Source organism: Pinus tabuliformis, chromosome 4_1 (assembly GCF_031772625.1).
Source record: "Pinus tabuliformis cultivar Carrire ecotype Pingquan chromosome 4_1, CPIR1, whole genome shotgun sequence".
NCBI classification, from domain to species: domain Eukaryota; kingdom Viridiplantae; phylum Streptophyta; class Pinopsida; order Pinales; family Pinaceae; genus Pinus; species Pinus tabuliformis.
The window spans coordinates 663,405,602-663,433,009 of record NC_142303.1 but is presented as its reverse complement, the minus strand read 5'-3'; the positions used below and the strand labels follow the sequence as shown (position 1 = coordinate 663,433,009).

Below are 27,408 nucleotides of genomic sequence, written 5' to 3'. Positions count from 1 at the left end.
TTTCTCTTTGCTCTAAAAGCATGTTTTTAACCATTTGGAATATTGAAACCACCTTCGTAATCTCTTCTTGGCCTTTTCTCTCCATATTAAGACTTGTAACAATGTAAGTATGGAGAGTGAAAGGTATGCCATGTGAAATGATGAGGACAAGACCCAAAACAAATCAGGGTGGAATAATTAGGCTCATGGTGATTAGGTCAACTGGTCTAAATTTCCAGCTCTTTCTTTCTCTCTTTCCCTCAAAGAGCTTGACTTGTTCTTGTTCCTTGAAAGGAAGGGAGTCCATAACAAACCAACCTACCTATAAAAAGAAATATTGCTCCTGAAGCAGCTAAGTAAATACAAATTGCATGTAAAATGAGCTCAACCAATTCCTTAGTCGATGTTTTAGTTGGAGTCGTTAGCTGTGACCTAATGTTGTATATTAGCTCGCTGAAATGTTGCAGAAACAACACATGCTCGTGCACCTACCAACCCTTTTAGATGCACAAGAAAATGGGAACCATAATCTCATATATAAGTGGTCACAAATGCAAATTGGTAGAAATTTGAGTATCATTCATGCATATAGAACCACATTTAAAAAGGCTTTGGTAGAGACATATTTAGAACCACATTTAAGAAACACCAATAATGGAGGAAGGTAGCGTAGGAAGGATTTATTAATGCAAGCAAATAGCATTCTTGATTTATCGACACATCTGATCAATAATGCTATGCCTCCTACATAGACATATTAGCATGATGCAGTGTTAAGTGGTGTGGTTTAGGGTATGCATGCTATGTTATGGAGAAGGAGCGGTGAGGCATGTGGCCCTCATGGGAGGGCCGACATGGTCCATCAAGGTATTTTTTATTCCACATGTTATGTTGAAAAAAACTTTAATGGCTTTGTGGACCTTAACTTTGAGCTAGTTCTTATTTGTGTAGATTTGGTTTGAAGAGCTTAGTGTTTGAGCTACCAAAGAAAGAACTAGTCAAATCTTCTTAGATTGCAGTATGGGGACATTATTTTTTCCTGATGTACCTCTATAAACCATTTTTGTGGGGCGATGAAGAAAAATCTCCCAAAAACATGTGGTTGTAGGAATATGATAAAAGCGGTAAAACCCTCAAATGAGATAACTCATTGGAATCTGTATTTTTTTGTTGATTATCATATGGTTTTGGTAATGTCTAATTTGGGTATGCAAGGGAAAGGATGTCGAAGGTAAAGAAGTTATCAAACCCTACACTCCTACTACCTTGGATTTTGATGTTGGCTACTTTGATATGGTAATTAATGAAAGTGAACATGTGACTTGATTAATAGTTGTTGCCAATTTTTCATGTTCATTTAAATATACCATATTTTGGAATATTGCATGTGTTAATGCTCAGATTTTGTCGATGCAAATGTATCTACTAGGGAGAATGTCTCACCATTTCTGGAAATTACATTAGGGAGAATACTTGGCCATAAGAGGTCCAAAGGTATTCATTTGTGCTTTGCCTTTGATATTTTTTTATTTCTCCTCATTCATGCCCCTTAACTACTTACAATGAAGTCCTTGATAAGCAAGTAAATAAGCTCTATTTTTCTATCATAGATTGCAATTTTTTATTGGATTATCTTATGTTTTTTATTTTATTATTGCTGGGGTGAGAAAAATTCAACTGATCTATGGGCTGCCCTGCATTGAAGTATGAGCATTTTGTGAATTTTATTGAATTACATGTTTGAGAAATATTTTATAGTTTTAATGAATATTGAAATAAGCTTAGAAAATTATTCAATTCAAGCCTTCTGTATTATATGTTTCATGGTGTCTCTAGGATAGATAGTTTAGAATGCTAAAAATTTATATAAATTGGAACCTAGTAATATCATTTAACATATACATGTAATACATGGTATTTAGCATCTTAATTTTTGGATTTGTTTAGGGATGTTTCAAGTATCAGCCATGACAAGTAAGAGAATTTGGAATGCTTGCACGAGGTTCCAATATTACTCCAATGTTTCAGGTTTGCATAGTTTCATTTACGTAAAAGCATCCAAACATCTAACAACTATTTTTTTCTAGTTGACTAACATTTAGAAATAGAGTTGGCTAAGAATTGTGAACCAAGCCTTGCATTTAAAGTAATCAATTGGGAATTTTGATCTTGGTGAAGAGATATGATCTAAATATCAGTAGCACATGTGCATGCCATTGAGTTATTGGGATTTTTTTCATTAAGTTCATAGCAGGTTATATGTTGTTGATATGTATCATTTCATTCAATTAGAGGTGACTAGAGCCATACTAGAAAATCCAAAGGACAAGAAAAATGTATACCTCATCTATGGGAATGTGACTTATGAGGATATTCTTCTCAAGGCAATATTTGCTCACTTTTCTCTCATTGTTCTTCATTAACATTGTTGCTTTGACCCAAAACTAGCCTTTCTTGTTATACAATTGTTTTCCTTCATAGAAATATGCATTTTTGGCTTCTATAAACTGACACCACTAACCTCAAGGTATGCTCTCTCTTACCATGCTCATGGTAAGGCTATGCTTTATCTCAATAAGCTATACTGTCTATCTCCGTAAGCTCATGGTCTACGTTCTCTTTTACCACTAAGCTATGCTTTATCTCAAACAAGCTCATATAACACTACATATGCCTTTGCCCTACCCCCATATAATAATACTTGGGCCATTGAGACATCCCCTGGGGACCTGGGGGGGCTTCAATTCAATCAAAATTCCTCCTCTCTCTTTGTAGAAATTGGTGATGAGAGTAACAATATATTATTTTCATGTATGAATGAACAATATAAATTCTCTCAAATTATACTTGGATGCTTTATAATAGGACAATTGTTTCTAGATATCAATTATATGTTATTTGTGTTACTTTATCTCATCCACCATTTCAAAGATTGTTTTCCAAATAGATTGTGCAGTCTGGATCCTTGTGATTGCAAATGCTATTGGATTTTCCTTCCCGGTATTAACCATGACTGATTCTATAGTTTCAAAGAAAAATTTCTCTTTGTCATTTGTCTTATGCTTATCGTTTTTATTCTTTATGATCTTATTCTTCCTATAAAACACAAAAGTTTCTAGGATGAATGATAGATCCTAATCATTAATCCTAGAAGGAAGGTTCAATATAAAATCATTTTGCTTTAAGAGTCTTTGTCCCATGCACTATCACATCTTCTAGAAAAGTGGATGATTGTAAGGGATCTGATGCACCCATTTATTTAGGGAAAGATCTGAGAACTTTCTACTTGGTGCAATCTCTCTCTATTTACGACTTCCTATTTCTGCATATGAATTGAAGGGAAATTTTGGGCTCATCGATATGATTCATCTTCTATATTTCCTTGGTTACAATATGGCCCAGTCAGACTCTGTTGGTTGAAGTGGTTGAATATTTTGTTCAACAAATCACAGACCTTGGAAGCACAAAATTATAGCTTAGATAAGTTTCTTTGGTTAGCCTCAATCCTTGTTGACTTAAAATTTGATAATGTGTAGGCTCCAATACTAAAAGGATATGCAGGGAACATACCTTGATTATGCTCTGCTTAGAATTTTCATTGAACTTAGCTATTTGATAGGGTATCTCTTTGAGCACTAAATTGTTTGAGAATGTACCCATGTATTATATTCTATGTACCAGGCACCAATTTTGTCTAGCACAACTAGGGCTTACGTAGATAACCTTGGGCTAGGCTTATGAAATATGAGATCATAAATAGAATCTAGGAAGACTTTACTCAAACCTATGTGATGTGTATTTTATCATTTCTGTTCCAAATTGATGTGAAACACTCATGTTTTATGCTTATATTAAATGAAGAATTATTTAGAGTTTTGAGGTTGAGTGTTATAGGATGAACTTGATAACTTAGTGAAGATTTATCCAAGCTGCTTCCAAGTTTACCACGTTCTTAATCAGGTATATATACTACTTTGGAATTCTTTTTTTTAACAATTTGTTGCCTTTTTTTGGTACAAAGTTTGTTATTTCCCTATAATGTATTTCCTTTCATCTTAATATGTTGTATGAAATTCTGGCAACCACCTGATGGATGGATAGGTGGAGTAGGCTTTACTAAGGAGATTATTTTGACTCATTTCCCTACACCTACATCATATATTCAAGTGAGTGAATTTATAAGCCTTGAGTTCTTTGTTTTCTCAATCACATGCGTATTTGTGTATGTTGTGTGTACAAGTAGGTACATGCAGGCTTGAAATTTCAAATCCCCTCTCCCCGTCAAATGAAAATTTGATGATGTATTTGCATTTTTCATGGCCTTCATTTTGTTTAAGAAAATTTGTGAGTGTCAACCTCCCCTTATTTGAAAACTCTCTTTCAACTACTCTTGTATCTCAACTTTCATTAATATCCCTTTGAGAGTGCCTTGTTTTTTCTTAAGTGAGCACATGTGTTTCCAAATAACATAGAACCATACTTTTAAGATTTTATAAGGCTTTTCAGCTTTTGGGGGTTAACAGTTTTGTACTTAAATTTTAACATGTGAAAGGCACTAAAGAAGGCCACATAGTTAGGATGATGAGGATTTTCAACCACCATTGGATGAGATGGAGTTATGCATCCCTCTAGCCATATTCAAGGTGGTAAACCTGCATCAAGAGGAAAATAATAAATGGAAATAATTAGTTGTGGAAGAAACATGGTCCATCACAAATGACTTGTTGGCTAAGCCCAATAATGACACTTTTGATATTGTAGTACAAAATATGATAGCATGTGTTTAAAAAAAAATGATTATGTATATTCTTAATAAACCCCTCAAGACATAAATAATTGCTTGTAATGGTTTTCTCGTACTAAACCATGTGTATATGGTTTTTGTTATTACTACAAGATCATAGTGGAAATTTGCATGTTTAATAACACGTATATGTTTTTGGTATTCTAAGTTTCAAAATGACTTATAATGCTTCTTCATAGTTAATTTTCTACGAAATGCTAGTTTTGCATATTGTTGTATTAATTGTTATATAAGAAGTCGTTTTACAAACAAAAATAACCTAAAACTGCGTTTATACAAATATTTGAAGCTTATTCTTCCATGGAAGCTAAAGCAATTTGTCATTGGTATTTTAAAAATATGTGTTAATTTGCATGGGTTTTTATTGTTTTTCTTGACTAAAGTTATTTTTTTTTATTGGATGTTTATTTTATTTTCAAATTGTAAATGAAATTGTGATTTTAAATATTTTAAATATATTTTTGAATGTATAAATGAATTTCATCTCTTTAAAAACTTTCAAAATACTTGAATTATGCAAAGTACATAGCTTAAGTTTGTAATTTTAGTCAATCTCTACCCAAAAGATAAGGATATTTAACTGTGCCTTTTCATAGAAGGTTTAGAGAGAACCTTCTAAACCTATCTACTTTCTTTGCTAGAGTGAAGAAACTTCAAAGAAGTGCCCCAACCAAAATATAGAATGCAATAGACAAAATCATGTGTTTAATTTAATAGTTTGGTTGAATCAAAGTAATAATAAATTTTTAAATTTTTAAAATGCACTAAAAAAAATATGTTTCCATCGTTGAGTTCAATGCATCTATCCTAGATTATTAACATCACAATTACCCTATACATTTAAATAAAAAATTAATATGGTTGGTTGTCGACAATTTGTATTGGTGCATGTGGCACCTAAGAAAGGAGCTCCATGTTATTGTACCCTACAAAAAGGTTCTCTAGTAGGCCTCATTGTCGTTAAGAGTGATTAGTTTATGATTGATATTGGTCATTTATGAGAATAAGAAAGAACCTTAGTGAGTCTGAACAAGGTAGGTAGCAATGGATGAGAGCCAATCATCAATGATCCTGAGCCAAGTATTCAATGTTGGTTCTCCAAAAGACAAAGACAACCCTATGCATAAAATGAGCATGATTCTTACTTCTAAATGATGGATATGAAATTCTTTTTTGATGTTGATATAATTTTGGTTGCCTGAGTAAAAATGTTTGAGAAATTAACCAAAATGTCAACATCTTTAAGTAAGGTTTGTGTGAATCTCTCCACTTTTTTCAAAGAGAAACACTCCCTCAACTAGTTGACGTTCATAATAAGAAATGAAATCAGATACAAATTTCCCTCAAGAGCTATGTCCAGGTACTTGAAAGATAACATTGAAAGACATTGCAAAATGAAGAAATCTTTGGCTATTAAAGGGGTGTGTTGAAATGGAATCAAGAGAAAAATGTTGAAGCTAATTTTTCCCTATGGGCTATGTGAGGGGTTCTTCATAGGAAGAAAAAAATATATGTGAAGGGTAAAGGCATCTAAAAGAATGTGACTTTTTCAATATTCAAATTCAGTGAAAATGTGAAGGGTAAATGGCGTCTATAAGAATGTGACTTCTTCACTATTCGAATTTAGTGAAAAACTTCTTATACCAATTTTACAACAAAGAATTACATAAAGAAAGGGTCAGAGAATTGTATTTTAAAAGTTGACAAACTTGAAAGAAATGGTGTAGAAAAGAAAGTAAAAGCAAATGTCCTTCTTCATAATAAACGTATTAAAGAACCTAGCACCATAATCGTCTTTGAAAATAGGATTTGAGATTGTTACTGAAACAAATTTATTCTCTGAAGAAATTCAACAATAATAATTTTCTTTGGAAGTTCGAAAAACGAACTTTGACCAAATAAAGACTGCAAATATTGAGAGATGGAGTTGCTTCTTTGGAAAGATCTAAAAAGATAACCATTGTTTTCAAAATATTTATACTATGAGGAGCAAACTTTAACAGAGTATTTGAACCAAGTGACCTTTATTCCTTTTCAGGAGAATGAATGTTAAGGCTTGTGGCTTTGTAAAGGTGAGAAATCCTGTGTTGTTTAAACATTTGGTATAAAAAAATTTGAATACAACTTTATTTTCAAAAATTGAGAAAATAAATTCAATGCTAAAGACTCCAGTTTCCATGTTGAAGACTCATTGGGTGTTCGAATTCATTTAGTAAAATTGTTCACTCTCTTTCATATGTTTATCTTGTTATAATCCACCCATCATTTTTTATTATGTATAATTACACATTTACTGAGCTCTCTATCTTCCCCTCATTACCCAGGTGGTTGAGACATAGACTAGAGATAGATTATCATATATGGAGTTTTGGTTTCCCAATTGCACTCATTTAGAGCATTATGCCTAGCTAGCAAAAGTTAGGCCCACATCACACTAATGTGGCCTACTCCTAGGAGATGGATTTAGCAATGTCCTTAGACACTTTCAGAGCTTATTCCAATCAGATTTGCTCTAGTGTGCTTGTGCTAGAAAAAAATTTCGAAGTACTCTTATCCAAAGAGTGGATATGTTCCACCATTGGAACAGATTCTTGTTGTAGCATCAATGAAATCATGATTAACAAAATCCGTAATGAGCTTAAATTGATTTCCACCTAACCTCAAAATTGAAATCAAACTAGTTTCAGGCTGATAATAGATTCTTGTATTAAACATGTGAAAACAAAAATAAATTTGCAGTCTTGTACATAAGGTGCAAAGGTACTTGTAACTTAAAGGCAGATAGGGGATGTGGTTGAGCAATTACATTTCTTCTTAAGGAAACATTCTCAATAGGTAGAAGGCAAAATAATTGTTTTTAAACGGTGAATCCCATGTGAAAGAAGTCCATGTCTACGATGAATAAATCTTCCTTTTTCTTATAGAAGATGAAAACTAGTTTATCACATATGCATTTTCTATTGCATATGCTTTAAAATTAAAAATATAAAAGCACAGGGAGGATCGAAACATAAACTAATGCATTTTTTATTATCAATTATCTTGGATTTGGCATTGAAATTGTCAAATTGGCTTCAAACTGACAATAGATTCGTAAAATAGAGCAAGCTCGAAAGTTTTTGTTAGAGAGATCGAACACTCTCTTGATCTAAAAATTGACAAGAGAGAGCTATTGAACATGTTTTCATGTCAGATCACTTGCTCATAAACCTCCCCTAATTCCACAACAAAAATGAATGAATCAAAATCATCATCTTTTATGGAGACTTCTTTTATATTCGAGCTACCTCTCATAAGGATCTCACTAAGAAGTGTACAACCAAAGATATGGCCATACACCCCTATAACATGTATAGAAGGACCTTCCAAACCTCTCAAACCTATACTCTAACCAAGATGACTATAATCCTACTATAATCAAATTATATATATATATATATATATATATATATATATATATATATATATATATATATATATATATATAATATATATAATCAATGAATAATTACCATATGAAAGGACACCTGATATACATAACATGCCTTGCATGTCAACTCTCCATCTTCCAAGTTAACCTTGCTGACTAGTATGATATGATACTACACTATAAAGTTGCAAATGGAAACATGGAAATCATGTATATGTATATTTAAATGATGCAATTAGAAAATAACTCACATGAGACATAACTAAATGATCAGTCACACCATTCAAATTTGCAAGAAAATGCTAAGTGCTAATCAACCACAAACCAACCCTAAAACCAACCCCAATAGAAGCATGTCATGTGGTAATAGTTGGAGAACGAGCAACCAATATGTTGTTTCCTTGAATTCCAACCCAAAGTAGTTCTGTGAGAGGGGTGGAAAGCTCAAATAGTAACCTTTAACCTTGCCTCTTCTCAGGTCTACCAAAACATCTCACCTCATGTCCTATTGAACCATTAGAAAAAGTGGCTATAGGTTTCATATCCCAATGATCCCACTTGCTCCTCATATAAGCATTATCCATGTATAGTGTCCTCTCAATCTGCTTTACTAAATGGAGAGACACATATTGAGAGTCAACGCACTAGCGAGACTTTCCCTGAATGAACTTAAATCAAATATGAGAATGGGTATGAGCGGAGTGATTTCACACAATGATCACAAGGCTCGAATTCCAAGCACGAAGTGTTCTTGGTTCTCTCAATCCATCCCTGATGGTGTTAGGGCTCTAAGGCATAGTTGGATCAATGAATCTAGATGAAATATCCATTAATTGTGGATCTTAAACATGAGGGCTTCACTTAATGAACCTTTGACATATCATGTGCGTTCGTGGCATACTAAACAATACCCTTAATTTGACTACACATTGGCAAATACCTCTAAAAATCACATTATTTAACCCCCTACCAATATGAATCCAATACACCTTCCCAATTTAAAAAACCCTACTTTCACTAGATATTGTAGGTATCCATTTTTTCATTAACATTACCCCTTTATATTTTTTCATTCTTTGAGCTTCATTTTTTATACCTACCAATATAAAAACCCTTTATCCTCTATTATATGCTCATTCATTTTTTCCTCAATATATATCCCCTAATATGAATGCACGTGGTATGTTATTGCTCCCCTAATGAAGCCCTTGTGATCTTGAAGAAGAGGGATTAATGTTCAATTCGAGTTACTTTAAGTTCAATGCTTTTCTATTAAATTAGTAGAGGTGGTTTTGTTACTAAATGCACATACACCTATAATTTTGTTGCGTGCTCTAAATGATGGTTGAATGATTAGAATATCCACTATTCCAACTTTTCTGAATCATCTTGATCCTGATACATCAATGATAAGGAGTACACCTAGATCAAAGTTTATGGGTGCACTTTGTAACCACTTCTCCTGATAAGATATTACTATTTTAGGGAATCCACACAACTATTGGATAAGAGGTAAAACTAATGGCAAAAAAAGACAATGCCTTTCTACATACAACATTAAAAAAAAAAGAAACAAGATTATATTTGTATATCCTTCTTTATATATACATATGCAAAGATATATCCTTAGTATTCGATGAAAGGCTATGATTCGAGATAAGAGCTTGGAACAACTACTTTCACTCACTCAGGCTGAGAAAAAGCTTGGAACAACTACTTTCACTCTAGGAAAGAGTTGTTGCTCTGCAACACCTCTAATTAATATCTTCTGCTCATCTTTAAAAATTATTTCAATTATTATATTCCACTCTACCTTCTCTCTACCTTCCCTCCCTCATTGATTTCATTAGAAAAATTTTCCCCAAGTTGTCTATATATACTGACAAGCATGGCCACATTGATAACTTGATTGATATAACATCGTCTAATGTAATAAGATCTTAGCTTTGTATATCTTATAATGCAACATAACTTAGTGGTGATGTCCATAATGGAGGTTTATACATTATTTTAAATTGAGATTATATATTCATTCGATATATTTATATGATTTAATTTTATTGTTAACATTTTGTGCGATGTTTTATAATGATAATTTCTTTTGGATTTTATGTTTTCTTATTATTGCATGTCACATATGATATTTCATTTAATTATTTTTTCTATTTTAGTTAAATCATGATATGGATATTTAAGGTTGAGTGAGTGTTGATGGTTGAAGATGTTTCATATATTTGTAATATCATATTATTAATCATATATATATATATATATATATATATATATATATATATATATAATTACAATAAAAAAATATTTACATTAGTTTAACAAAATCATTGTTTATGAATTGTCATTTTGAAAATTAGATTATAGGCAGTAAAGTAGAGTTAAGAACTTGTAACATTAGAGGAGATTCTATGAAAAACATATACCAAAATTCTTTTCTTTTCTACTAAGGGGGAGACTAGTGACAAGAGACAAAAATTGATCATTGAGTTGTTTAAATGTCCTTTTTTTCCTTTTTTCATGTGAATTCCAATCCATCTTGAGAAGTTGTTGGGAGTAGATGACTTGGAGATAATGGTTGCATTTCCTTAAGGCATTTCTATTTCTGGAGGATCTATAGTAGTGGTTGCTTCCTTATCACAATCCAAGTGATCTAATTCGTGAAGATGTTTATGCCCACTTGAGGACAAAGCCAATATCATGGTTGTATTTCTCTCCATCCTAGGGATCCTAAAGAGATTTGGGAGATGGAAAATGAGGAGGAGGGATCATAGAGTCTATGGGATGAGTTGCGTTTTGGGGGGGTTGAGCTGAGGTTGAAGGACTAGATTTGGCTGCAATTTCTTTTTGTTATTGCATGTTCTCTTGCTTGTGAATTAAGGAATTCTGATATCTTTTTGGATCTTACCATCCTTGATCATTTTTCCTGGCATCAAGGGGATGAGAATGTCATTGAAATGAAGGGAAGTAATTTTGGATATGACATGGCTATTGAAAATACCTACAGTGGAAAGTTATGTTTTCATAATCCACTAGTTGTGAAAATGTTATGCTATTCCAATTAAGAAGGATCCTATTAGGTAAACCTTTTCTAAGATCTATTTAAACATAGATGTGTGTAAAGGTTACTGTTATCACTCAGGTTGTCCTTAAGCTCCTAAAGTATACGGCCGAGGTAACCACAAACCAATCTTTGGACTGTAGGTCCTAGCCTACCTACAATCCGAGAGGGCTCTCTCTTTAGGATTTAGCTTTGTTGATGATGATTTTAGGCTAGTTATTGGGTTCAAGGGGTTTTGTTTTGATTTTGGTGGGAAGGATGATGCTTTCAAGTAGAGAGGCAGGGATAGCATGAAAGTTTTAGAACCATTGGGCGTGGAGTCAAGGAGTAGGACTGCTGGTGCATTTTCTTGGTCACAAGAAAGGAATATGGAGCAAGCTAGCTGCACATGAAACAATGATTCAAGCTTTAAAGGATGGAATGAGGGCCAAGGGATGAGAGGCAGTTAAGAATCTCTCATTCAGCTTAGCAGAGGGAAGGTGAATGAGCTCTATCTAGGAGTAGTGAAGAATCCCTAGATAACTGTCAAACATGAGTGAATTAGGGGAAATATGAGCCACAGGGAATTCATATTCATTACTAATCCAGATGAAAACATAAAGAAACAACAGAAATTGAGCATAGAGGGAAATTAAACCAAGTCTAAACTATTCATTCTTTCTGCTATTTTAGATGGTATATCAATGGAAAACAAAGGTAGGAAACACTTATTGAGTCATGTTGCAGCACAAGAATTCCGTATTCATCCTTCAACCATTAAACACACAGCAAACAGTCATTCCTCCAAGATTTTCAGCAGTCTTTGATTAAGTAAAACATCAGGTATACAGAGCGAGTCTCTCTTGGAGCTATACAACCAACCAACCCTTTTAACAATGCAGAGGGTGGTATATATACAAAAAACAAGATACAAAAATATCTAGATGATGAATTAATAGCTCATAACTTCTTCGCCAACTTTTAAGGAGTAGTAGCTGAAAGAATAAATGCCGCAGTAAATATGAATGTAACAGTTGTTCATTCTGTCAGAAAAATTTGACTTTTGAGTCCAATTGAGTCAGTTGGGCTGCGCTTTCAAAAATCCACGCTTTTAGGCTTGTCGTCCCAGCTCTTTGCTTTGTCACTGCTCCAACCTACTCTACACGCGTTCCTTAACCGCTCTGTCTGGTGCTTTCGTGCCTCCTTTTGCTGACTCATAGCTGACCAAGATTTGAAATAAACAAAAAGGGGAAAAAACTGAAATTACCTGGGCAAAATGGCCAGCATTGCCTGCCACCAATCCTCGGGAGGTAACTGATGCTTTTGTATCTTGACGAGTGTCTCATCAGCCTCCGTGTACTTGTAATAGTTGGGTGGCATCTCAAACAGATGGTTAACTTCATGTTCTATGTAAAATAAGTTCTCCAGCTTGTCATAGAGAGTCTGTCCTGAAGGTGGCCCTGGCTCTGCTGTAGAGCCTGAGGATGCAGTAAGCTGATTTGTGACATAATTATTGAGCCGGGTTGCATATTGGTCACGTGTCAATAACCTTCCAGCGCTGGTCAGTAGGCTGGGCAATCCTTTAGTCTGTAGTGCTGCAAGCTTTACTTCAAAATTGTCTACATCCCTTTGTATTTCCCGACATCTTGCTTCTAGGGTTTTCACAAAGCCTCTTAATACGAGCACCCTCTTTGCTATCAATATGGCGTCTGTTCTGTTCATGATATGTAGAGCTGCCAGCTCTTCCTTAGTCTGATCATTTAAAAAGTTGATCATTTTATTGGCCTACTCAGGCATGTTTCCTAATGCTGTCTTGGCTCTCTGAGTTTCAAACTGAGCTAGGTCAATTAGTTCTACCTATTCATACATGGCCTGAATTGACCTCCATTGGCTTGTGATTGACTAATTAATCTTGGCCCACAGAATCTTTTTTATTTCAGCCAGGGTTTTGTCCAAAGACAGATCTTTCTCCAAGGCCTTTATCTTGTCCTTTAGGGCTTTAATTTCCCTTGTCTGCTCAGCCACTGTCATTTTGGACTTATCATATTTTCCTTCAAGATTGGCCAACTTTTCTTTGGCCTCTTTTATCTCTGTTGCTTGAAGCTCTAGCTCCTTGACAACTTTTGTCAATTCATCCATGCTCATGCTAGAGTCAAGAGCTGTTGTTGTTGCCACTGTAGCTATTGTAGTTGCTGGAATAATTGGAGGGGTCGTTGCTGCCTGCATAGGAGGAATAGTAAAAACAGTTGGAACTGTTTGAGGTGGCTGGGAGGCCGACTCTCCCTGCTTGCCTTGTAGTGCTTTCTCCAACTCTCCTTCCATCTCAATTACTTTCTGGTTCATTTGCATTAGTAGGTCCAATGAATCCTCAGCTTCTTTCTCTTTCACCAGTTCTCCTGTTTGAGGATGCTCAGTAGGAAGCAACCTCAATCGCTTTTTTAATGTAGCAATATCATCATCTTTGTTTTTCATAAGTGCCCTCACACCTTTAGGATCCTTAGGATCGTGTCCTAAGTCAATAATGATCTCCTCCAATGTTTTAATTCTGTTGTCTTTAGCTGTGGAGGACATTCTTTCTAAGTCCAGTTGAGTGTTTGTATTCTTCAGAGATTCCTTCAACTCATGGGCCAATGTGGCCTTATCTACCAGGGTGGCATAAACCATCTCCCATGTTTGCTTATGTAACTCTATTTGATCCATGGGGTGAATGTCCTTGGCTAAGACCTCTAATCTTGTCCTGACATAGTCTGCAACTGACTGTGGCTGTTGAACCTTGGGCTTGAAGTGGGTGAGAATCATCCTTTCTTCTTTAATGTCATATGCTGCCATCAACCTTTCTTGCCTGGTAGGTGTTGCTTTTAGGAATTGGTCATACAATTTCACTCTTAGTAGCTCATTTTGAGCCCTGATTTCTTTAAAGCTGGCTTTGATGCTAGTTGGTCTCTTGCTTTGTTGTGTGGAGGAAGACACCTCCATGGTATGCTGTTTGTCTTGCACTTGTTGGAAAGAGCTTGTAGCTGTATGCTGGCTTGCTTCCCTTCTCGGGCTTTCTATGAGTTCTTCACTAAATTCCTCCTCAAATGGAGGATCAACTCTTTGCCTTTTAGCTTCAGGCTGCTGTGTAGAGCCACTAGCTGGTGTAAATTCTTCCCTATCTCGCTTCTTGCTTCTTTCTTCATTGACATGAGTTTGCAAAGGTGGCACTTGTAGCGCCTCTGTTTGTTGAGGAGGGGCCTGCCCTTGAGTTTGTTCTATTGAAGTGGCAGGCTGATCTGTGACCATTCCTTGCTCTGTCTCCATTGGCTCTTTTCCTTGAGCTGTACCTGTTGCTGATGTAGATGCTCCTTGGGTAGCTTGTGAAGCTGCAGTGGTAGATGTGCCCTCTTCAACTTGGTATGGTAGCTTGAAAGTTACCTGGTCAGCAGAATCCAAGTCAAGAGTTTTTTCAAGATCTTTAGCAGTTTGCTCCAAAATTTCCTCCTGAGTGAATTCTTCAACTAAAGTGCCTTGTGCCCATGCATCTTGATTAGCATATTTTTCAATGTGTGGGGTTTTGCAGTGATCATAGGGTGTCAATCTATATTTGACTCTTTTGGCATTAATAAAGCCAAGTGGGTCATAAGGGACCCACCAGAAACTTCTTTTCAACTTAAGTTGATCCTTGAGTATCAGGTCAGCATCTTGCCAACCTTCCTTCTTGTTCATGATAAAGGGGCCTAGGTGGTCTTTAAATTTCAGTCGAGCCTTCTTCTTGGTGCTGTGAAAATGAGTCAGATCTGAATTGATAAGTTGCCTGTAGTATTCCAAGGCAAACAACCTCATTGGTACATATCTTGGGAGCCTGTAAGGACAAAGCTCACAGCCATAGATTCTGATGACAGTGTGATCCTGGTATAGGTACCAATCACCTACTTTGTAGCTCTTAGATAGCTGCAGTATCTTCTGCATCTCATAAGTTATTCTGGGAGGAGGAGCCTTCATTAAGAGGCAGGAGACTGGATAAACAAACTGGTCAATGAACTCACAGTAAGAGTAAGGAGAATGCTGGACTTGATGGAATATTGATGACCAGAAGACAACAGATCTTCTTTCTCCCTTTGAATCCAATTTTTTAATGGGGCATTGGAAGCATTCAGACTGGTAATACATGAACAAATGATAGATGTACGAGGAATATTTAAAAACTCCCTGCCTATCTAGCTTTATGAGCTGGTCATGAATTTTGTTTGCTATGAACTTGGCATAATTATACTTGATAGCAGGAGGCTGTCCTTGGCTGAATGAAGACAACAGAACCAGCACTGTCTCATCCACATGTTCACTTGTTGTGAAGCCTAACACATAGGATATCATGTCTACAAGTAGCTTGCCTACCTCATTGAAATGGTCATAAAGGAATGGAGGTGGCTCCTTAGGTTGGCAATCTGCCCTCATAAATGTCTTAGCAATTCTTTCAATCTTGGGCCCAGGGAGCCAGGAGGCCTCATCCAGCAAGTGCTTCATGGAGAAGGGCAATAGCAGCTCAGTCTGTTTGAAATTTAACATCTGGTTGATGGAGTCAGGAGTGATGTAAAAAAGTATGCTCCCAGATGGAGACTTAACAGCCCTCTGACTTGGCTCATAGTTTGCAGCACACAGGTGAATAATCTCAGGAAAAATATTGACAGAGGGGAGGAAATAATGTGGCAAATTGGACTCCCATATGCCATACATGTCAGAGTTGTTTATAAAGTTGTTTCTTAGCTGGCAGTAGGTATGCAAATGATTCCTGTTCCCAACTAGGTCTTGAATAAGATAATCTGTGTCAGCCAAGGCCATTGACTCAAGCTCTTTGCTTGGTGGATTCATGGGAGTGATGCTCAGATCTGATGGAGTGGCCATTATGGAACTTTTCACTGTTGAGCTTGGAAGGAAGGTCAATGGAATAGCTGGCTAACAAACTTGTTTGTAAGGAGTAGCAGAGGAACCTAGGACTGAACTCCAATGTAACAATAGCTTGACTGCTCGGCACTTATGCTATGAGAGTGACAAACTTTACAAAGTTTATGGGCCAACTTCCCTTCTCTTAGTGAACTCTCTGGAGTTAAAGACTGCAAGGAGAAATGCAGAAGGGGAAGGAGTTACTATGACATCAATGGAATGATTTGTACAGTGGAATGAGGTGAAATTGGGCAATGCTGAGCTTTTACAAGGTTTTGTCTGGAGGCCAAGCTTTAAATGGAGTTTTTTGACGGTGAAATTGTAAACGGGCACGGGTTTACAAGGTTGCTTTTGAAATAAGGGCTTACCAGTGGGTTTTAGTGAAATCTCAGGCATAGCAGAGTTGCCAATTGAGGAATTTTACAGGTTTGCAGCATGTACATCGGAGAAACATGGAAGAACAGGAGCAAAAAAGGAGAAATTGGCAAATCCCTGGTTAAAATGGCGCTGAGGGAGGACAAGCTGGTGCAATGGCAAGCTATGGAGTCGTATTGCAGGCCGCAGCAGCTTGGTTGGTCGATTTCAAGCTTTGGGAATGAGAAAATGGTAAAAACAATGAACCAGAGCCTTGCAAATGAACCAATAGAAGTGAAATACAACGGTCGTTTGCACGCTTTTTTATGCAAAAAATAACATTTTGGCGCTTTTGGCGCTTTTTCGGGATGACGTCGGCGTGACGTCATCGGCGGGTCCTGGGTACGGATAGGTGATGTGGCAGCTGATGGGGCGGTGACGTGGCAATGACACGGTGGTAGGGCGCGGGCATGAAAGGGATGAGGTGGCGGCAATTGTGGCACAACAGTGGAGGTGCGGAGGTGATGTCATGGGGAGACGTGGCGCCAACGTTACACATGGGAGGGCAGTATCTGGTTTCAGGCACACCGCTTTTGTGCGCAGGCGGTTTCGAACGGAGGGGCTCCGCCACAGCCGGGAGGGCGACGCATGGCGGGAGTACGACGGGAAAACCACCCATCTCCCGGATGCTAACCCTCGGCATGTCGGGTCACAAAAAGGCCCACCCACCGTAGATCTTGGGCACGCCAGATCGGACGGTCGGCGGCATAGTTAACGCGGCGGATGGTTAGGGATGGGACCTGCGGCGCTTTTTATTAATTGTTTTATTCTGGCGGGGGGAAAACTTTAGGAAAGTGGGTTTTGGGTTATATTCAAACGGGGTGAAATATATTTACATGCGTGACCTTAGGACAAGGGCGGGAAATGAGTATTGTAGGGTTAGGACTTAAGGGAAAAGGTTATTAGTGTGACCAGTTGTCAGACTAATTCCAGGCTAGGACACGGAAGGGTTGGTAGGAGCCCCAGATGGGCTACTATTTCCCGGACTAAAAACATATGGCTATAGTGCCAAGGGGGGGGGTTATTTAATATTTTTGGGGATTTCATATAATTTTAGTAGTAAATGGGGATGGGGAAATAGTTAGGGAGCTACATAATACAATTAGAAGTTAATATGGCTTGGTGGAGTGTAAATGGAAAGGGAACAATGATAAGTCTATGAAGTGGTGATATACATAGGAATTGCATAGAAAGTGGAAAAATGACTTTTGCACAAGAAATGTGGCTTCTTTTCAGGAGAAAGCCAAAATTTTGACTTAATGTTTCACAAAAATGAAATGAAAACAAGACTGGTTGGGCAGATCCCAAGGTCCTCAAGGGGATATTAGTAAGAGACTTTAGGGGGAGTGAAGGGAAGTTAGGCATGCTTCCTTAATTCTGTCATCAAAACATTGCTTTGGTGCCTCTGCCACTGATGAGATGAGCTTTCTTTGCCAAGGCCAAAACTGAAGATAATCTTGCTTCTGCAACCCCAGGTTACCTACCCAACTTAATACACCTAGCTTTTTTTTTTGTTACTTCAGGAAGGGTGCACTTAGACTTGCAAACCCTGATTGCTTTTTTTCTTTTTAACTGCCCTTTTATCTAAATGTACCCTTATCTCTTCCAAGGGCCCAGATTAAGCAGTTGGGCTCCTTCATTCTCTACCTAGCTACTAATCTGCCAAGTTTAAACTGTTTGGACAGATATTTATTCTCTATCTCTAAAACAAGAAATTTAAAACTAAGGAAGCCAAGATTAAGCTATTTGGTCTTCCTTTAATCAAGGCATCTTTCAAAAATGGCACTTTTGCAGTATGGAAAAGATGAACATTTTTGGCACTTCCACTGTCAATCATGAAATATGAAACCTGTTGCAATAGGAGGCTAACAGTTACAATACCCCTCTCATCTTATTTGTATATATCTTAACAGAATGGCCTAGAGAGTTATCTAAAAAAGCTAAGAAATCCAGAGTTAAAAAATGAATGGGCATATAAGGAAGTCTTACCCAAATTGGAGTGGTCAGAGCTATCATGGATAAAGGGTTGTATTCAAGAAACCATTGCTAAAAGGAGAGTCTGGAATGACCCCAAAACCAGGGTCCTTAATAAAAAAAACTCTTTGGTAATCCTCTAGTTTTTTGAAATAAACAACAAAGAAGCCCATTTAATAGAAATACATATGCATATAATGGGACCAGGCTTGATGCACCTATTCCTGGAGCATGGATGATGATGGCTAGAACCCATTAAAATGGAAGATTATGGCATTCAACTCATAAGATAAGCTAAAAATATTAGATCACGAGCCTTCCACTTCTAGTTTTGGAATATAGAAATTTTAAATATATATTTATATTAAATATTATAATGAATATAATTAGAAAATCATTAGATAAAGAAGTATTTTACACTTCAATATACTTTAGTACATGTTGGTCAAAATAATATATATTTTAATTATATATTTAAAAAATAAGAACATATTTGCAAGAGAAAGATATAGGACATATATTTTTAGAGGAAAGGCTTTGGAGGATTAGTAGCCAATAAGAAATGTATATATGGAATTCATAATTTAGAATATTCTAAAACCTTTGTAACATGGAGAGATGTCCAATTTTCTATACTTCCTCGACATCTATGCTACCAACATGATCTTACTGATCATTCTTAGCAAGTTGTTGTTTAATACCAAAGAGGATGAGGCCAATGAATTCAAGGACAAGGTGGTGGAGCTCAAGCTCTCAATGGAAGACTTTAACATTTGGGACTTCTCGTAGGGTTTCCTAAGGAGTTTGGAGAAATTGTACATGGACATACTAATAGTGAGAATGATAGAGGAACATTAGTCAATGGCCAAGGAGTGAATGCATTATTTAGATTTCTAAACATGGTTATGAATTAGAGAGACAATTGTGATGGAAAAGGTGGGCGACTCACTAATGTCAACACCTTATCTCTACTATTGGTTTCATATTATGATAGAGTTTCTTGCGAGGTGTTATAAAAGGCTTACATGACGAGTGTTTGACAAAATCTTTACCTATCATCCTTTTTCTACATAGAACATTTTTCAGAAAATACTTGCATGTAAAGTGTCAAAAGAAATCCCTGTTTGATAATTTTTTGTTGCAATTTTGCATAAGAAGTCATAATTCTAGGTTATGATGAAGCCTCTATTTGGGACAACTATATGCATGGGGTGAATTCTAAGAGCTATGTGGCATATTCAAAGCAAATATTGGAGCATAGTCTAGGGATTTGTGTTGTCCAATGGCACATTCTTTGTGAGGGTAAACAATTGGAGGGTCTTAGTTGGTTGATTATCATATTACAAAGATTCAATTCACATTTTAATATTGCAATTGTGTGGAGCGGTGGGTACTAGGATGTCTTTTAGAGATGCAATTAAAAGAAAAGATATATCTCTTTAATTGATTTGAAGTGTTCTCCTATTTATAATTCATATATAATAAAGCATGTTGAGGAGGTAACGATGGTGAAGATTAGCATACTGGAAGCCACAAATCTACATTTTCTATATGAGAAAGGTCAAGTCTTTTTTTTTATATTTAATGGATGTTGGCTTCCTACATTAGCATTGTTCTAGTGGCTCCACATGACTTGGATAAGGATTTGTGAGGTCTCTTCTTGTTCGAAAGGTTTTTTAGTGTTCAATTCTATATTCTTGTTGATTAACAATAGTGTTTGAGAAGGGTCACTATTTTTGGGGAATCATGGGACATTTTATAACCCCTTGGTTCCCATATTTTGATCCTAACACTATGTCCATTACTAAAATGTTAACTTGGATGTGTCCTCCCAATTTTCCATTACATTTTTGGGATTCAATAGTTTTTGAGCATATTGTGAATATTTTGGGCACTTGCATAAAATAAGATCTTGAGAGAAGAATAGTGAGTTAATATATATACATGTAAACATATATATATTGAAAGAGACCTTATTAAAAGTCTTATGGACAAAACAATTCTTATACGGAATTTTTTTCAATACACATAGATCTTGGATTATGAAAATATGATAATTATCTATAAAATCTAACTATCTTTCAAAAAATAATTACAAGTTATGACTATATATATATATATATATTCTTTTACCATTTATTATTTTGAACATTGATCATGATCATAATGAGGTAAATCAACAACCTAATAGTGACATGAATCCGAGTGAGGTAAAATCAACACGGGATCTTGGGATCCACTCTTTTTTATTGGGTAGAATACAAGAAATGTATATAGGGCTTTCCTAATAGTGACATGAATCCGAGTGAGGTAAAATCAACACGCGATCTTGGGATCCACTCTTTTTTATTGGGTAGAATACAAGAAATGTATATAAGGCTTTCCTCCTTGAGGGGCATAGTAATAGTCGGAGCCGTTCTCAATGGAACAAAAATATAACATGAAACTAATACCTCCTATTCTAGTAAAAAAAAATGAATTTTTTAAAACATTTTCTATATATTATATATTTATTATTATTATGAAATTATATATAGAAACCGTGAATGATTAAACGAGTAATTTGGGAACTGATATAGTGAATAAAAAACTATGTTTAATATTATTTTCAGTTATTATGAGAAATATTAATGGGGTAAATATCATTTTACTTAAGTTTGAAAGATATAATTAAATTTCACATCATTTAAGTAAGTGTAAGTCAATTAGTGTATGCAAAATTTAATCTCTATTAAACTTAAATATTATTATATTTAAAAATAATATTTAAAAAAATTATTGTTATTATTATTAGTATGATAGATAATAAAATTATTTATATATTAATTATAAATACATTTGTAAAATTAACAATAAATTTATTAATTATATATTTGATATATTTTTAATCAGGTTATACACGATTTATAAAAGAAATTCCAACAGGTTTACAGACCTATATTATGGAGATTGATCAGAAACCTATATTAAGGAAATTGATCAAAATAAACTAACAAGAAGTTTATGACTAAATCGAGAAAATGAATGATGAATGTATGTATGTGTAAAACACTTCGGAGACGTAATAAGTTCGATGAAACAAATATAATCTATTATATCATTATTTTGAATTTATTTATTAATTTAAATTATAAATTAAATGTATTTTATTATAATTTTAAACATTAAAATTATTATTTTTTTAATATTTTAATTAAAATGGTGTAATGTAATATTTTGGTAATAGATTATAAAACTTATAAATGTTTTTATTTTATTGTTGAATTAAGAAATTATATCATATATAACTAGTATGATTTTTCTCATTTATTTGCTGTTCCATAAGAAAACAAGTAGCTAAAGAGTAACATTTTTATTCAAAAACTAATAAAGAAAAATAATGTTTGTGATGTTGTCTAAACATAAAGATAAGAAACACAATTAAGAATATATAAATACTCCAGAAAGAGTTGTTATGATCCAAAAGTGTAACTATGAGAGCAATAAGGTAGAGGTTGAGACATCTATGGGAGTAACTAGAGTGCCAAGAGAGGCAGGTCCTTTTCCTTTGGTAAGAATATTTCAATTCTTGCAAGCATGAAGGCCATATCACGATGCTCCAAAAACATCTTTGTATTCTCCTCTTGTATATGATCCATCTAGGGAGATAATTCTTTTTTAGCTTCATTCTCTTCAGAGAGGGTCTTACCCATGAGAGTTTTCATATTCCAGTGAGCTACACTGAGCATATCTATAAGTTATGCCTCCCTCGAGTATGTCTCGGATCAAGTATCCAGTTAGCTATAGATTCAAGTATTTCAAAATCAGAGTGCTCCTCCCTTTCATCCATAAGCTTCCAAGGAGGCTTAGTTTATTTCCAACTTTATAGGGTTTGGTGTTGTGTCATGGAATCTTTGAGTAGCTTCTTGGGCTCTCTAATGGGCATGAGAACTTCTTTCTCCCTAAGAGGAGAAGCCACTTTGGTACCTTTCCAACTAGCAAGGCATTGCAAATCAGGTCAGATAAATAGGGGACAACGACATGGAAGGAAAAATGAGATGATGATTATAAGGGAGGTCAACCAAAACCTGAGCATACAGAGATAGAAGGTTAAAAGTAAGACTTACAATGAGCATGGAGGGTGTTTTCGAAAGACATGCAATTAGTGAGAACCCACACTATAACCCTGGATATGATCCAGAGATCAAAATTAGGCTAAAAACTGAAAGTGCTCAGAATCTATCGAAATTGTCACACGAAACGACACATGCAATTAGTGAGGAACCCACAAGTCCCTGCATGGATGTTGGCCAAAGACTTACCATGATTGATATTTGAAGTCAACATTTTTGGCATTGGGGAAAAACGTTAGAAGCCTATGACTTGCCATGTGCACATTATCTGGTGGTCTTACACATGAAAATAACTCGAAGGCCAACGCTAAAGCCCCAGCCCCCGAACTCAGATATGGGAGTTCTTATTGGGATTCCAAATGCAAATGAGAAATTGTCACATTTAAAGGAAAAATTATCACACAGTTTGCAGGTTTGGCCAAATTACATGACGAATAACATAATTTGTTCAAGGAGGCATAACTTGATCAATTTTTGGTCTTTTTGAGGCCAAGAAGAGCCTAGATAGGGTTTTTTGGGGATTCTGAATCCATTGGAAGCCTTAGTTTTCTGATTGGAGAAATTTTGGAAGGATTTTTTGCAGGATTCAGTCTTTTAGTGCCAGAGACAATTAGAGGTTTGAAGCAGTTTTGAAGTCATTTTGAACATGGAGAGAAACTTGTAGGGGTTTACCAAACTTCATATTTCAACTACAACAATTGTGACTTCTATAGTGAAGCTCTTCTTTGTCTCTTCTCATGATGTGTTTATGAGAGAAGCTCTTTCCAATACTTCAATGTGGAGTTGTTGTACATTTTATGCTTGGTTTTTAGGTGAAGTACAAGGACCTAATGTGTGAGTCCTTTTCATGTTGACCTTTTCGTGACTTGCTATAGGTGGTCATATTTTTGGAGTGAGAAATCTTTGTAGGATAATGTTTCCTTGTAGGGAAACAAGCCACTCAATTTTCAACAATTTGCATGTACTCTTTTACCACTGAAATCAATAGAGCGGTCTAGTTGTTGGAGCAGGCCCGCAGATGTAGCCCAGGGGGGGTGAATTCCATCATCAAATGTTGTTATCTTCTCTTCATGTTTTCCATTTTGAGTTGCAAGTGAATGTGTTTCTTTTTAAAAGTTCATGTGAAAACTAACTCACCACCTTGAAGATATTTTGAAACTTGTCACCTTTAAGACCCATTTTGGTTACTTGCAAAGCATCAGAGGATAGTCAATTTTTGAGATGAGAAGTTCTCCTCCATTTTCAGATCATTTTGGTATCAGAGCTGGTTTTGACCAAGTTGTAGGTATGGGCAAGAAGTTGAAGCGGGAAAGACTCCAAGAGTCAGAGGAGATTAACTTGTCTCTCCGAATGGAGAATATTGAGTTGAGGAGATTGCTTGAAGTTGTCGAGGAGGAGAAGAGGAAAATGTGCCTTCAGTTGCAGCATGTGCTAGAGGAACAAGTTGGTGAGAATTCCATTCCAGAAGCAGCAAATAATTCTTCCAAGATGAAGCCAATTTGTGGGCATGGTCTTGTTAACAGTGCTGGAACTGCCAACATTCAGGGGATCACCTCGGTATGAAGTCCCAACTAGACCTCACACTATTTGGTGTGGGAGTCCCATCTGGTATGATGGCTTGGTTACCATTGTCTTAAGGATTTGCCTCAACTCTTTCTTGTCAGCACATGAGAGTGGTTCGATTTGTCTTCGAAAAGTAAGGTTCACATGCCTGGTGAGTGTAAGTGTACTTGTGTCAATGGTTCTTTAATTGTAAGGGGAAAAAGGTGAAGGTGAGTTCCAGGTTGAAAGGGATCAGTCCCAACTCAGCTAGGAACACACAGCATAAAGGACATACATAGCTTTCAGTAGAGAAGTCCACTCGGATGCGGTAGTCACAACATACAAGGTAAGATAACACGTACATCACTCACGGATCAGTCTGAGATGAGTGCAACGGTTGTTACAACAAGGTTCATGTGAAAGGTTTGTTTGATGTCCGGCAGAGCAGTCGACACAGACGTGACAGCATTAACAACATATACAACACATTTCCATTAATAGATTATGCATTACAAAAAATGAATCAATTCATATGTAGAACACATGGTTAAAGCAACATGCATTACAAGTGTTAAAGATCAATATTACAACAAATATAATACATGTGTGAAAACGTGTTGGCCTGTTGATAGGCTTCTAAATTAAGCGAAATTTCCAAGACACATCGTTACACCATACATCACTAACCCCATCAGCGGGGCATTGGAGCCACTACTTACTCCTCAAAGAAAAGATTACAGACTCTCTTGGCTATGTGGGAGGAGCTGAGGTGAAAATTCATTTCATGTATAAACAAGGGGGGTATTTATAGCCAAGGGTGAAATTGACCCTTGTGGCTGTTCGACTACCCTCATGACTATTCGACTTCCATGACTCTATGTTCAACAAGTGGGTCTCTTGGACTTCCACGTTACATCACATTGATTGACAACAAGCCCATAGTGAAGATGTGGGCAACATGACTCATGACTTGAATCAACATGACTTGACATGACAATGTTGGTACATTTGTGCTATTGTTAGAGTGCATGTCAAGCTAGAGTGCTATTGAGTGATGGATGTCTTCATGGTGTACCAGAGTTTTAGCTTTGCATGGCGAAGTGCGCAGAGTCTTCGATGGTCCTTGGTTTGCTTGATGAAGATTTAGCATGTTGTTCCTTGCTTTCATGCTGGAAGGCTTGACAAGCTCACTTGTTCGCGAAGGTGCATGTTTGTCGTGTTCGTCCGTTGTTGAACCTTTCCATCTACATGTGCTCCCTTCGTTTATCCTGTTTGACTTCCATGACTCTATGTTCAACAAGTGGGTCTCTTGGACTTCCACGTTACATCACATTGATTGACAACAAGCCCATAGTGGAGATGTGGCCAACATGACTCATGAATTGACTCGACATGACTTGACATGACAATGCTAGTACATTTGTGCTACTGTTGGAGTGCATGTCGAGCTAGAGTGCTACTGAGTGATGGATGTCTTCATGGTGTACCATAGCTTCACCTCTGCATGGAGAAGTGTGCAGAGTCTTCGATGGTCCTTGGTTTGCTTGATGAAGATTTAGCATGTTGTTCCTTGCTTTCATGCTGGAAGGCTTGACAGGCTCACTTGTTCGCAAAGGTGCATGTTCATCGTGTTCATCTGTCGGTGAACCTTTCCATCTACATGTGCTCCCTTCGTTCATCCTGTATGTCGTCTTGACATGTTTGTTGGTGTACCTGTACCTACAGTCACTCATGACAAGACAACATCAAATCCAAAACCTCCTAGTCTACCATGACACATGATCATTTGAATGCAGGTGACCGGGAGAGGTAGTAGGTCTGTGATGAGGGATGATGGATCTGGGCAACTACTGATGAAAACTACGCAAGAGTCATTGAGAGATGGAGACAGAAAATATGAGTCGACAATGACTGTCTGCAAGGTCTGGCTCGGCTAGGAGGAAAAATTGTGCAAATTTTGGGAGGGATAGTCTGGGCTGCAGGAGGGCAAAGCAGACATGCTCTGTGAATTTTCCAAAACGAATAGTCAGCAGGGGCTGGATAGCTAGATTTGCCCAATTTTCCAGAGGAACAGGCCAGGATGCATGAAGGGTCAGCAGGCAAGGATTGCGCAGTTTTTCTCGGGAAGTTCCTGGGAGACTGGTAGCCAGATCTGTGCAATTCCCAGAGGGAACTGCCAGTTGGCTGTTGGGGTCACTGGCAGCCAGATCTGCACAATTCCCAGAGGGAACTGCCAGTTGGATGCTAGGGTCACTACAGCCAGATCCACACAATTCACAGAGGAAACTGCCAGTTGGCTTCTAGGTTCACTGGCAGCTAGAACTGCGCAATTCCTAGAGGGAACTACCAGTTGGCTGCTTAGTCATTGGTAGCAGAAACGGCACAATTCCTGGAGGGAACAGGCAGTTTGCTGCTGGGAGCTGCTAGCTGGGAAAATTGCATTAAGGATGGGAGGTCGGACTGCTGATCATCTCTGCACAATTTTTGAGCTGAGCTAACTGATGGGCAGTGGGAGGCCTGCTCATGAGCTGAGATGAATAGCTGGTCAACTATCCGGGTGGCCAGCATAAGTGCTGATTGAGTTTCTTGCCGGCAGCACAACTTGAAAGAACTAGCTTGGTTCTTCTACGTTGTTGAGGTTGACAGTCGATTGAGTCGAAAGCAAGGTGATGGTCTAGTTGTCAAGGAGGAGTCTAGTCGTCAAAACTTTAGCAAAAATGACTAAGTGTGTGAACAGTCGAAAGATGCATAGGTGATCATACAGACACACACTCGAATGACTGGACGATGAAACGACCAAACCATCCAGACACACATGTTCAACATGAATGACCGACGGTGCAAGCGACAAGCATGACACTCGTGATTGATCGTTCATGATCGAGACAGCGCTTGTGCAACAGTGAATGTGACTCTGTGTGTGAGTGTGACAGATGCTTTCATGGCGAACACAACAAACACATATGAAGTAAAGACTTTGAGCATAACCAGAACACGGTCGCAAGCATGACTTAAACATCAACATGCAGAGACTTGAATGCAATAAACAAGAAAGGCGAATGTAAAGACTTACACGAGCCCACGAAGTGAACCCAAGTGTGTTCAGTCATTAAGTGTAACACTTCAAGGGAGACTCTAAAATTGTTGCAGGCCAAAATTTTGGAGGGTGGTTGAAGCTGCTACA

General features: G+C 36.7%; 1 pseudogene; it reads left to right on the top strand.

The window, feature by feature from the left end:
• The first annotated feature begins 303 nt into the window (after nucleotides 1–303).
• The window catches only part of LOC149177854 (NADH--cytochrome b5 reductase 1-like), a 41,918-nt pseudogene continuing 14,813 nt past the window's right edge, over nucleotides 304–27,408 (top strand).